The sequence below is a fragment of the Sinocyclocheilus rhinocerous genome, unplaced genomic scaffold (genome assembly GCF_001515625.1).
Source record: "Sinocyclocheilus rhinocerous isolate Xijiao unplaced genomic scaffold, SAMN03320098_v1.1 scaffold1049, whole genome shotgun sequence".
NCBI lineage: Eukaryota > Metazoa > Chordata > Actinopteri > Cypriniformes > Cyprinidae > Sinocyclocheilus > Sinocyclocheilus rhinocerous.
Window position 1 is genome coordinate 1,277,872 of NW_015652136.1, and position 10,442 is coordinate 1,288,313.

Below are 10,442 nucleotides of genomic sequence, written 5' to 3' on the forward strand. Positions count from 1 at the left end.
TAGTGAAGCTAATCAAAAATACAATATATATCTGGAAAATATTATACTTTCAGCAAGACCTTGTGCCCGAGGATGTGAAAAGAGAAGTGAGGCATAAACAATAGACAGAAGGAATCCAACATGTTTTAGAAATGATTGAGATGAGATGATGGTGTGTGTACAGTAGCTTTCCATAATCTCACAGTGTTGGAAATGGAGGGTTTTGGTACTACTGGACTTTTGAACAGTTTACTTACATCTCCAGAACTGTCTTCAGTTGTTCTAGTTTGGATTTCTTCTCTTCAATCTCACAATCATTATGTAGGACCAGTTCTGCCAACAGCTGACGAGCAATATCCAGCACTTCCTGTAAAACATCAAATAAAGTGTTCAGGTTTTCATAATGATGTACAAATCACAACTGCACATTGTCACAGATAAAATCAAATGGGCCAAAGCCTAAATCAACTGTCCACACGGTTCATTTTCACACAAAACCCAACAGATGCACATGTGCATGACACGCTGATGGGTCTCATGGCTGCAGCATTCCAGACATAACACTACATCTGTCTTAAAAAAAGACAGCTCAATCCTGTTTGACCTTTGACCCTGTGGCGCAAATTCCTGGCCTTATACAAAGTAAATCATTAGGCTGGAGGCAAGCCTGTTATGAAACTGAAATATTATGTTAGTTCTTGCATCTACAGAACAAGTAGCACTTGTCATAAAAATAAATTAACCGCATAGATCACTTGTACTTCAAAATAGACCCACCTGGAGCTGTTTTGGTTTCTTCAGCTTGAGTTTTCCGGTCTTATAGCCACCATATTTCTCAAACAAATCAAAAAACCTGAGAGAAATGGAAATAACCAGAAGATAAAATACTTCAATCATATAAACAACTTTGACCCAGGCACCATGTGACAACCAATTTAAATGCAGAAGTGAATCCTATAAATTGTCATTCAGTTCAATTCTGTTTTAGGGATGTTCATTTTGGTTATTTTTCCTTACCGACAACCGACGCTCGTTAACCGTTAACCGACAAGATTATTTTAAATTAGAATTGAATTAAATTAGAAAGGATAAGTGTCTGTGTCCCGTTAAAAATACTAACATTTGTTTACCGGGGATTCATTTTACATGCGCAAAAAGCAGCAAACAACAGAACATGAGGATTCACATGGTCTTCATATCACATCACGCACCTTCAGCGGTTCTGCGAGCGGTAGCCTAATAGCCTATATAACGAATAAATAGGCCTATACGAGAAACATATTTTTACTTAAATAATAAATTAATAAAACGAAAGAAAAACTGTGCAACAAGTAGCCTAGTATGCAGAGTTTCGGTTCATTTTTGTGCTACGCGAAAGGAAACCAAGACGGCAGAAAGCGGCTTCCTATTTTTCTTTAGGCTTATTAATTCGTTTTGGCTTGTCGTTTATATAGCTATAGCTTCTTATATTTTAAATTCTTGTTATTATTTTAAATTAGAATTGAATTAAATTAGAAAGGATAAGTGTCTGTGTCCCGTTAAAAATACTAACATTTGTTTACCGGGGATTCATTTTACATGCGCAAAAAGCAGCAAACAACAGAACATGAGGATTCACATGGTCTTCATATCACATCACGCACCTTCAGCGGTTCTGCGAGCGGTAGCCTAATAGCCTATATAACGAATAAATAGGCCTATACGAGAAACATATTTTTACTTAAATAATAAATTAATAAAACGAAAGAAAAACTGTGCAACAAGTAGCCTAGTATGCAGAGTTTCGGTTCATTTTTGTGCTACGCGAAAGGAAACCAAGACGGCAGAAAGCGGCTTCCTATTTTTCTTTAGGCTTATTAATTCGTTTTGGCTTGTCGTTTATATAGCTATAGCTTCTTATATTTTAAATTCTTGTTTTTTTCTAAATACTGTTAATTGAAAGGATTTGTTGTGTAGTGAGGTGAACTAAAATAGCCTAGCTATGTTTACAGTGCTTATTGTAATGTTTGTAAACATTTCGCGTCGGAATTAGGCCTATTTCTGAATGAAATAATAAAACTCGACTTATTTATTTTTTTCTCTAAAATTATTACTGAAAAAAAAAACTTTTTAAACTGTTTAATTGATTGTGTTAATCGGTCAAAATTCTTACGGTCGGTTAACCGATTAAAATGAGCATCCCTAATGTAAACAATGATGAACTATTCAGTAAGAAAGCGAATTATGAAACCAATGCAACTGCATTTTCAAGCACTTTATCCAAATCCAAGCATTTTTCAAACCTTGAAAACACTACATTAAAATTCAAACATTTTCAAGGAATTCAAGCACCCGTACGAACCCAGTTAGTCTTTGCATGTTCGCTTTGTAAACACTGGGTCGGTGCTTCCGCCTATGTCACATGACCTTTCAACGCGATTACGTAATGCGTAACCCAAGCTAAAGCAAGACGAGCATCATTTCGCTAGATAAGAGCCTTATTCCTCGGCTGGGATCCTGTAGAGCCCTTTGAAACTGCATTGAAACTACAATTTGGAAGTTCAAACAACTGAGCACCAGTCCACTATATGGAGAAAAATCCTGGAATGTTTTCCTCAAAAACCTTAATTTCTTTCCGACTGAAGAAAGAAAGACATGAACATCTTGGATGACACAGGGGTGAATAAATTATCAGGAAATTTTTATTCTGGATTTAACTAATCCTTTAAGACAGTGACTCGCCGCCACCTACTGGCGCTTTTACTTTCATATTTAGAATATCATTCCATTTTTAAAATAATTTAATATTTCAATACGAATAAAAAAAAAACATTAATACCACTTTATTGTCATTATTTACGCAATGCAGATTCAAAATATTTCTTTCTAAAGCTACTTTTATGTAATGTCTATTCAATGCTTTTCTCATTTAACACAATAATGGCTTTAAATGATATTTTGTGGGGTAATATCTCAGCCAAAATGGATGTGTGATTAATTAGATTAACTAATCGGCACATCATGTAATTAATTAGATTAAAAAAAAAAGATTGCTTGACAGCCCTACCAAAGACACATACAAAGAGAACTGTAAAAAATGTCGGTACGTACCTTTTTACGTCACTGTTCGGTATGGTTTCGCTCCTTGAATGCTCTCATTTCCCGAGTTGTGCTTTTAAGTCGGAATATGATGTCCGTTTCGGTGAACCAGAGGACAAATATTTCAATCGATCACTTAGGCATGGCACCGAAATGAGGCACCGAAATCTGCGTTCGGAATCGGTTCTAGTACATACCGGTTACATAGGTGCCATATTGGTACCGGGTTTCGGTACCCAACCCTAGTCACACATGAGCAGCTAATCACGTGCGCGACATTAGGGATGGGAATTGTTTACATTTTATCGATATCGATACCGATACTTACCGATACTGTTAACGATACAAGTTGTTGAAAATTTCAAGTTATTTTATTACTGCTGAACTTTAGCAACTGTATTAAAGTTCTTCAGTCAAGATCAGAGAGTTATTTTTCTCTGTGTTTTATTTTATTAACATTAAATTAATAGTTCACCCAAAAATGAAAATCGTGTCATCGTTTACTCACTCTCAAGTTGTTTTAAACCTGAATGAGTTTCTTTCTTCTGTTGAACATAAAAAGTTATTTTGAAGAATGTGGGAAACTAAACAGTTGCTGGTCCCCATTGACTTTCTTTTTTTTTTTCCCCTACTACTGAAGTCATTGGGGACCAGCAACTGTTTGGTTACCCACATTCTTCAAAATTTCTTCTTTTGTGTTCAGCACAAGAATAAATACATGTATGGTACAACATGACAGAGTAAATAATGACAGAATTTAAATTTTAGGGTGAACTATCCCTTTAATGACAAGCGGCAGCATGTTTAGTACTGTCCCTTTAAGAGCTGCACGCATCTGTTTTTCTCTCAACTGTTTACTTTCACTTTAGACATAATTAACTGTGTTTATATGTAAACCTTGTGTGTTTTTGACTGTATTAGCACAATCAGACGATAACTAAGATAACTAAGTAATCAGGTGCTGTTTTGGCCCGTAAGGACGCTTCAGGTGTACGCGCTATAATAAGCACGTTAGAACAGCAAGCAAATTAAACGTTTAACCGGCAAGGCTATAAAGCACGCGGAAATAACGTACTTTTGTGATTGCGAATAAGTCTCGAGAGTGTAACTCTACCGAATCAACATTTGATGTGAATGTGTCTCGCGAGTTTCAGTTGGAGCCACGAGACATAATACAGTGCATTGCTTGAGGTAGATGTTGTGTTTTGTTAGTAAATGTTTCATTATATTACTAGTGTTGCCTCCTTCGTTCACTATTACACTACTGCATATATTGCATCTGACACTGGTGTCGCTTAGTTTTGTAACTTGAGCCCACACTTTTGAATGTTTCACTCTAGCCGCGATGACTGATTGCACACAAACACACACCGCACATGCGCACGGATATCACGTCGAGCAAACGTCGGCCACATCATTCAGTGAAGCGAAATGACAAGCAGCAGCTTCTAATTCATCGTTAACATTGAAGTATACGGAGATAAAACAACGTAAGTATCGATAACAGTATCATTTGTCCTGAAGCTTATAGGTACTCCGGTATTGACCCAATTACGTACCGGTCCAAAAAAATACCGGTTCTCGGTACCCATCCCTAGCCGACATGCGGTTGGATCGTTCTTTTCTCTTTACTATTATCATTGGCATATTGTCAAAAGTGTCTAATTCTAACGTTTGGTAATATTCGCGATTCCTCGATTTCTAAAATATAAAATCGTGGCAAAACATTACATTTGAATCAATCGATAAAATCGGAAAAAAATCGCTCAGCCCTAACCCCTAGTGATTAAAGAGTCAGCTCTATCAGTGATCTGTGTTTATCTGTCAGGTCTATCAGAGATAGACAGGGCTGCTGTGCGAGGAAGAGCCACAGGACTCGCTCACTGCTGCGGATGCGGACGGACGCTCGCTCAGGCTCAAAGTTTGGACTGAGGAGGTTCTGGAAAGGTTCGCTGGTGACGTCGTTCCCCAGTAGAGTGTAATAGAAGAAGAACTCTGCGCCCTCGCTGGACAGCTTAGTTGAGCTGGAGATCAACTGAAGATCAGGAAGATGTGTTGTTTAGTCATTATGTACATTAAATATGTGCAGATGAGACTGATATACGACAGCAGCTCTTTTCACCTGCTCCAGTTTAGTAGCAAACGCAACCGTTACCGACAGCACAAACATGTCAGCGCAGACATCTTCAGGTCCGATCTGATGAAAGCCTTCTTCCTCGTTCAGAACCGCTCTGAGTTCATCAGAGCCCAGAGGAACCAGCGCTGGAGAACCTACAGAGTTTACAGTGACTTAATTAACAAAACGATCATTAGAGTCAACATGAGCGACACTCACAACCCGTTTAAAGGGGTGGTTGACTGGTTTTTTTCTTGATTGGTCTTGATTGTGTTTATGGGGTGCAGTCTAACTTGTGTTAAAGGAGACATATTATGCCCCTTTTTACAATATGTAATATAAGTCTCTGGTGTCCCCAGAATGTGTCTGTAAAGTTTCAGCTCAAAATACTCCACAGATCATTTATTATATCATTTTGAAAATGCCTATTTTGAGTGGAAGCAGAAACACGCTGTTTTTCGTGCCTGTCTCTTTAAATGCAAATGAGCTGCTGCTCCCCGCCCCCTTTTCCAGAATAGAGCTGCCATTACAGCTCGGACCTGCTAAAAACATCTGTTTTGGTTCTGATTATCATATTTATCGCGCTGAAATCATGCGTTTTAAACCATATTAGCTTAAACTTCTGATACACGGTTTTGAGCGAACACATCCGAAGCACACGCACAGAAAGCGGCTGTCACAGCATGTGAGTACTAAACTAAGTTCTCATTCACACACAAGTTTACGTTAAAAACACACATGAGTTACAAAAACAGTCGGTTATGTCAGTGAAGAAATAAACAGCTGGGAAATAAATTGAGTTTCATGATATGTCACCTTTAATGCTTCGTTTTTAAAAACGCTCTGATGATTTCATGGTTTAATGAAGCCCCTCCCTCAGAAAGACGCGATGGGCTCAGATTGGTTAGCTGGCGCAGTGTATTGTAATTGGCTAAAACGCCAGTTCGCGATTTTTTGTGCACCCCTAGATTTTAACGGCATGGCAACAACTCTTCCTCTTCAAGAGCTCCAGACTAACTATTTTTATAGGAGCACTGTAGCCCCTGTCTGAAATTTTTTAGGAGCACAAGCAGAAAATTTAGGGGCACACCTTAAATCAGCCTGCAATGCAATACTTCACATATTTTCCCTATTTTCCCCATTTTAACTGTATTACTGACAAATGCTTTGATAATAAATAGACTTAACTCATAGAAATTACAATGTACAGTATTCTTTTAATTTCAGAGGGCTATGACAAATATATATATACTATTGTTTTGCATTAATTGCAGTTACTAATAATTAGAGATCGACCGATATATCGATTTACCAATATTTTTCCAGATATTTAAGCATTTTACTATAATCGGATATCGGTTTTGTAATATCGGATTCACCGATAAACGCCTCCATCATCTAAATAAATACAACTGTATGGAAATTATTTTCTCCGCGAGCGATCGCGAGTTTTAGTTCTGTGTAAATCCATAGATAAACCGCGCTGTCAGCAGGCAATTCATAATCTAGAATGACAAAAACATATTAATATTTCTGATATAACATACCAGTTGAGAAATGCAATAAAATATGATGTTTTGTTTGTTATATTCCAATATTCCAGAGAATATTATTCAGTGAATTAACACTATCCAGTAAATTATTCTTCACTCTTATCCTATTAAACAGCTTATAAACCTACTAAAGTTCATATAACTCATGTCCTTTATTTATTTTCTCCATTTGAAAACATTAGACATTCTACATTTATTTTGCTTATTGTTAATATTAGTGTTGCTGCTGATGCTTTTAATAAATAAAATGTTTTTATTGTTGTAATATGAAGATTCAATTTAACATGAAAGACTGCTAGTTTTCAAAACTTAAAAAAAAAAAATGATTGAAAGGAGGAAAAACCAAAGTGAAGTATGGACTTACTTCACTCAGTCATTTATTTAGTTTATAACAGTAAATAAATATCGGTTCTGCATATCGGTTATCGGGTACATAAACATTCAAATAATTGGTATCTGCATCGGTTATAAAAAAATCTATATCGGTCGATCACTACTAATAATATTACATGTTCATTTCTTGTTTATTTCATGTTTATACACATTTGAGAGTAAAGCACTAGGCTTGAAAATTTATTTTATCAACAACAGTAACATGGGTAAAATCTCATTTTTATGTAGAAAATTGTACTCTTATTAAATGTACCATTATTCTTTTATAGTCTTATATGGAACTGACCAATAACTTAGTGATTATGTGTGATTTAGTCGCAAATTGAAGAAAAGTTTGTTTTTCAAAGCTTTTTGTGACTTTTCTTACTTCATACACAAAAAGAGCAAAACTCTGACAAAATCTGATTTCTTGATTTTTTTTTTATAACAGTGATTTTATAATTGTTATTTTATAGTTGCAAAATATAAAGGAAAAAAGTATAAATTAATGACTAATAAGCCAATAAGTGCTCCTCTGCCGCCATCTACAGGTTATAATGGTGATTTGATGTATTTTTTAATTTTACACAAGTGTTTGTTCACCACAGTATATTTTGGTCATCCCATTGAAAATAACATTCAAATTGGATCTCACCACAGTATATTTTGGTCATCCCATTGAAAATAACATTGAAATTGGATCATTTAGGAGCTTTAAAGTGTTGGAAACAGTTGTGTGAAATGCTTGTAAGTCATTGAAAATTGCTTGAATTTCTCTCTCAAAAGGCTGTACAAACCCTGAAATGAACAATGTAATAACATTGGAGTATTTTTTCCACATCACCATGGTTACAGTTAGTGTTACTGCTTCTGGTTTTCTACGTCAGCGCTGTTTGATCGGTTTATAACAGAGATTTCTGTGCAGAATTTGAATGCTTCTCACTGGATCTCGCAGCGCTGTGCTGTAACAGTGTTGCGAAATCAACTTTGGTTCCCGAGTAAAGCTGTTCTGAGCTCAGACAAGTTTGTTTGCGTCGTGGTCCGAGCTGATAAACAATCCGTGCTGCGCAGCTCAAACGAGTAGCGGGATTTTGTTACACTTTTGTTTCGTTTGCCGTTTGATGTTTCTCATATGCAACAGAAATGGCAGCACGAGTGCAACCACTCACAAAATTTACTCGCACCGGCAGAAAAAATGGTCGCAGTCTGGAGCCCTGTCTTCTCTAAAGCAGCTCAACATGGCCCCGCCCCCTTTGTTGCATGTTCCTGGGGGCGGGGTTTATGTAAATTTCAGGGTTTGTGATGTCACCAACCTGGGAAGTAGCTCGTTGTAGTCCCTACGAGCTGTATTTGTAGGCATTAAACTGCCATAATTTTAAAAGACAATATCTCCGTTTGCATTGAACTTTCAGCGTCGTAACTTTGCAGATATTGTTTACGCTCAAACAGCAACATTACACACTAAGTGAAATCACAATCAACCACCCCTTTAAGGTTCATCACATTAACCAGCATTAAATTACTGTGTAACTATTGACATCTCCTACAATCACAGCCTAAAACAATGACTGCATAGATATTTTACTGCTAGTTAACCAATTAGCATTGACCAATAGCAAACCAGTGTTGCTTTAGTATTATTTATATATGGTTATATGTTTTTACTTATATTTTCAATTAGCTTTTATTTGAATAATTTTACTTATAATTTTTATTTTAGATAAATTTTTTGTAATTTTATTTGTGCTTTTGTCCATTTTATTATTATTATTTTTTTTTTTAAATATTACTATTTAGGTTTACATTTTTTTATAGTTCAGTTTTTGTTTATATTTATTTCCAGTTAGTATTTTTTAACCAATATATTGATCATCTTTTCACACAAACTATGAATTACACATCAATAAAAAACATTAATTCACAAAAGAGAGAGAAAAATAAATAAAAATATATCAGAAACTATTAGAGCCCATTTTAGCGTATCAAAATACATTAATTCAGAAAAAACATTTCAAGAAAGAGAGAAAATAAATAAATAAAATGTTAGTTAGTTAATTAATTAATTTCAAATACCACTGAAACGGCAAGATCCCATATTACATCATTTAAAAATTTAGTAATTTTCATTTTCATTTTTAATAAGTCATTTTCATTTTTTTAATCTAATATTTATATTATTTTATTTCAGCTGTTAAATTGTTTTTGTGGTGGAGAACGTTTTTTAATTTTGGTAAAAAAAAATTCAAAAACAATAATTTAAGAATTTCTTTTTATTATTATTTGGAATAAACGCAGCATTATTATTATTTTTTTTAATGCTGATTTTAACAACGGTGCCTTACAAGACGGAACTGAACCAGCACTGACCCGAGACACCGTGTGGAAAAACAAACATGCATGTTGAACATGAAGCTTTGAAGCCCATCAACAGAAGCCGAGAACAGGAGGAGAAATGGAAAATGGAAAGGAAAAAGGAAAGAAACCAGAAACATCAGATGTGCGCATCAGTGTAAGAAAGAGCGGAGCGTCAGGTACCTGGTCTCAGCGGGGCTTTCTTTGCTTTGAACTGCTCAGCTGTTGGTTTGGTGTCGTTCTCTAAGATCACGCTGATCAGAAGAGCAGGTTTCAGTTTTGTGTACTTACTACTGAGCAAAGAATGCCATTTAGGAGCCTGAAGAACACACAGAAGAATTTCAGATAAGCCAAAACAGCCGAATAGTTTGAACAAAATAAAGCCAGCTAATGAGACGCTGCTTTTAAATGATGTAAAACCTTCATGTACACTAAACGTTTGGAATAAGTACGATTTTTAATGTTTTTGAAAGTCGTCTCTTCTGCTTTCCATTGATTTGATCAAAACTACTGTAAAAATTTTGAAATATTATTATTATTTAAAACAGCTGTTTTCTATGTGAATAACTGTTAAACTGTAATTTATTTCTGTGATCAAAGCTGTATTTTCAGCATCATTACTCCAGTCTTCAGTGTCACATGATCTTCAGAAATCATTCTAATAAGCTGATTTGCTGCTCAAAAAACACATTTCTGATTATTATCAATGTGGAAACTGTGATACACTACCATTTAAAAGTTCAGGATATGAAAGATAAAAAAAAATAAAAAATACTATTAATCAAGCATGTATTAAACTGATGAAAAGTGACGGTAAAGACATTTATAATGTTGGAAAAGATTTCCATTTCAAATAAATGCTGTTCTTCTGAACTTTCTATTCATCTGTGAATCTTGAAAAATAAAATGCATCACGGTTTCCACAAAATTATTGGGCAGCACAACTGTTTTCAACATTGATAATAATCAGAAATGTTTCTTGAGCAGCAAAT

At 35.3% G+C, this 10,442-nt stretch overlaps 1 pseudogene; it reads right to left on the bottom strand.

Moving 5' to 3' along the window:
- The window catches only part of LOC107713558 (centrosomal protein of 120 kDa-like), a 38,385-nt pseudogene extending 28,616 nt beyond the window's left edge, over nt 1–9,769 (bottom strand).
- Nucleotides 9,770–10,442: the final 673 nt, after the last annotated feature.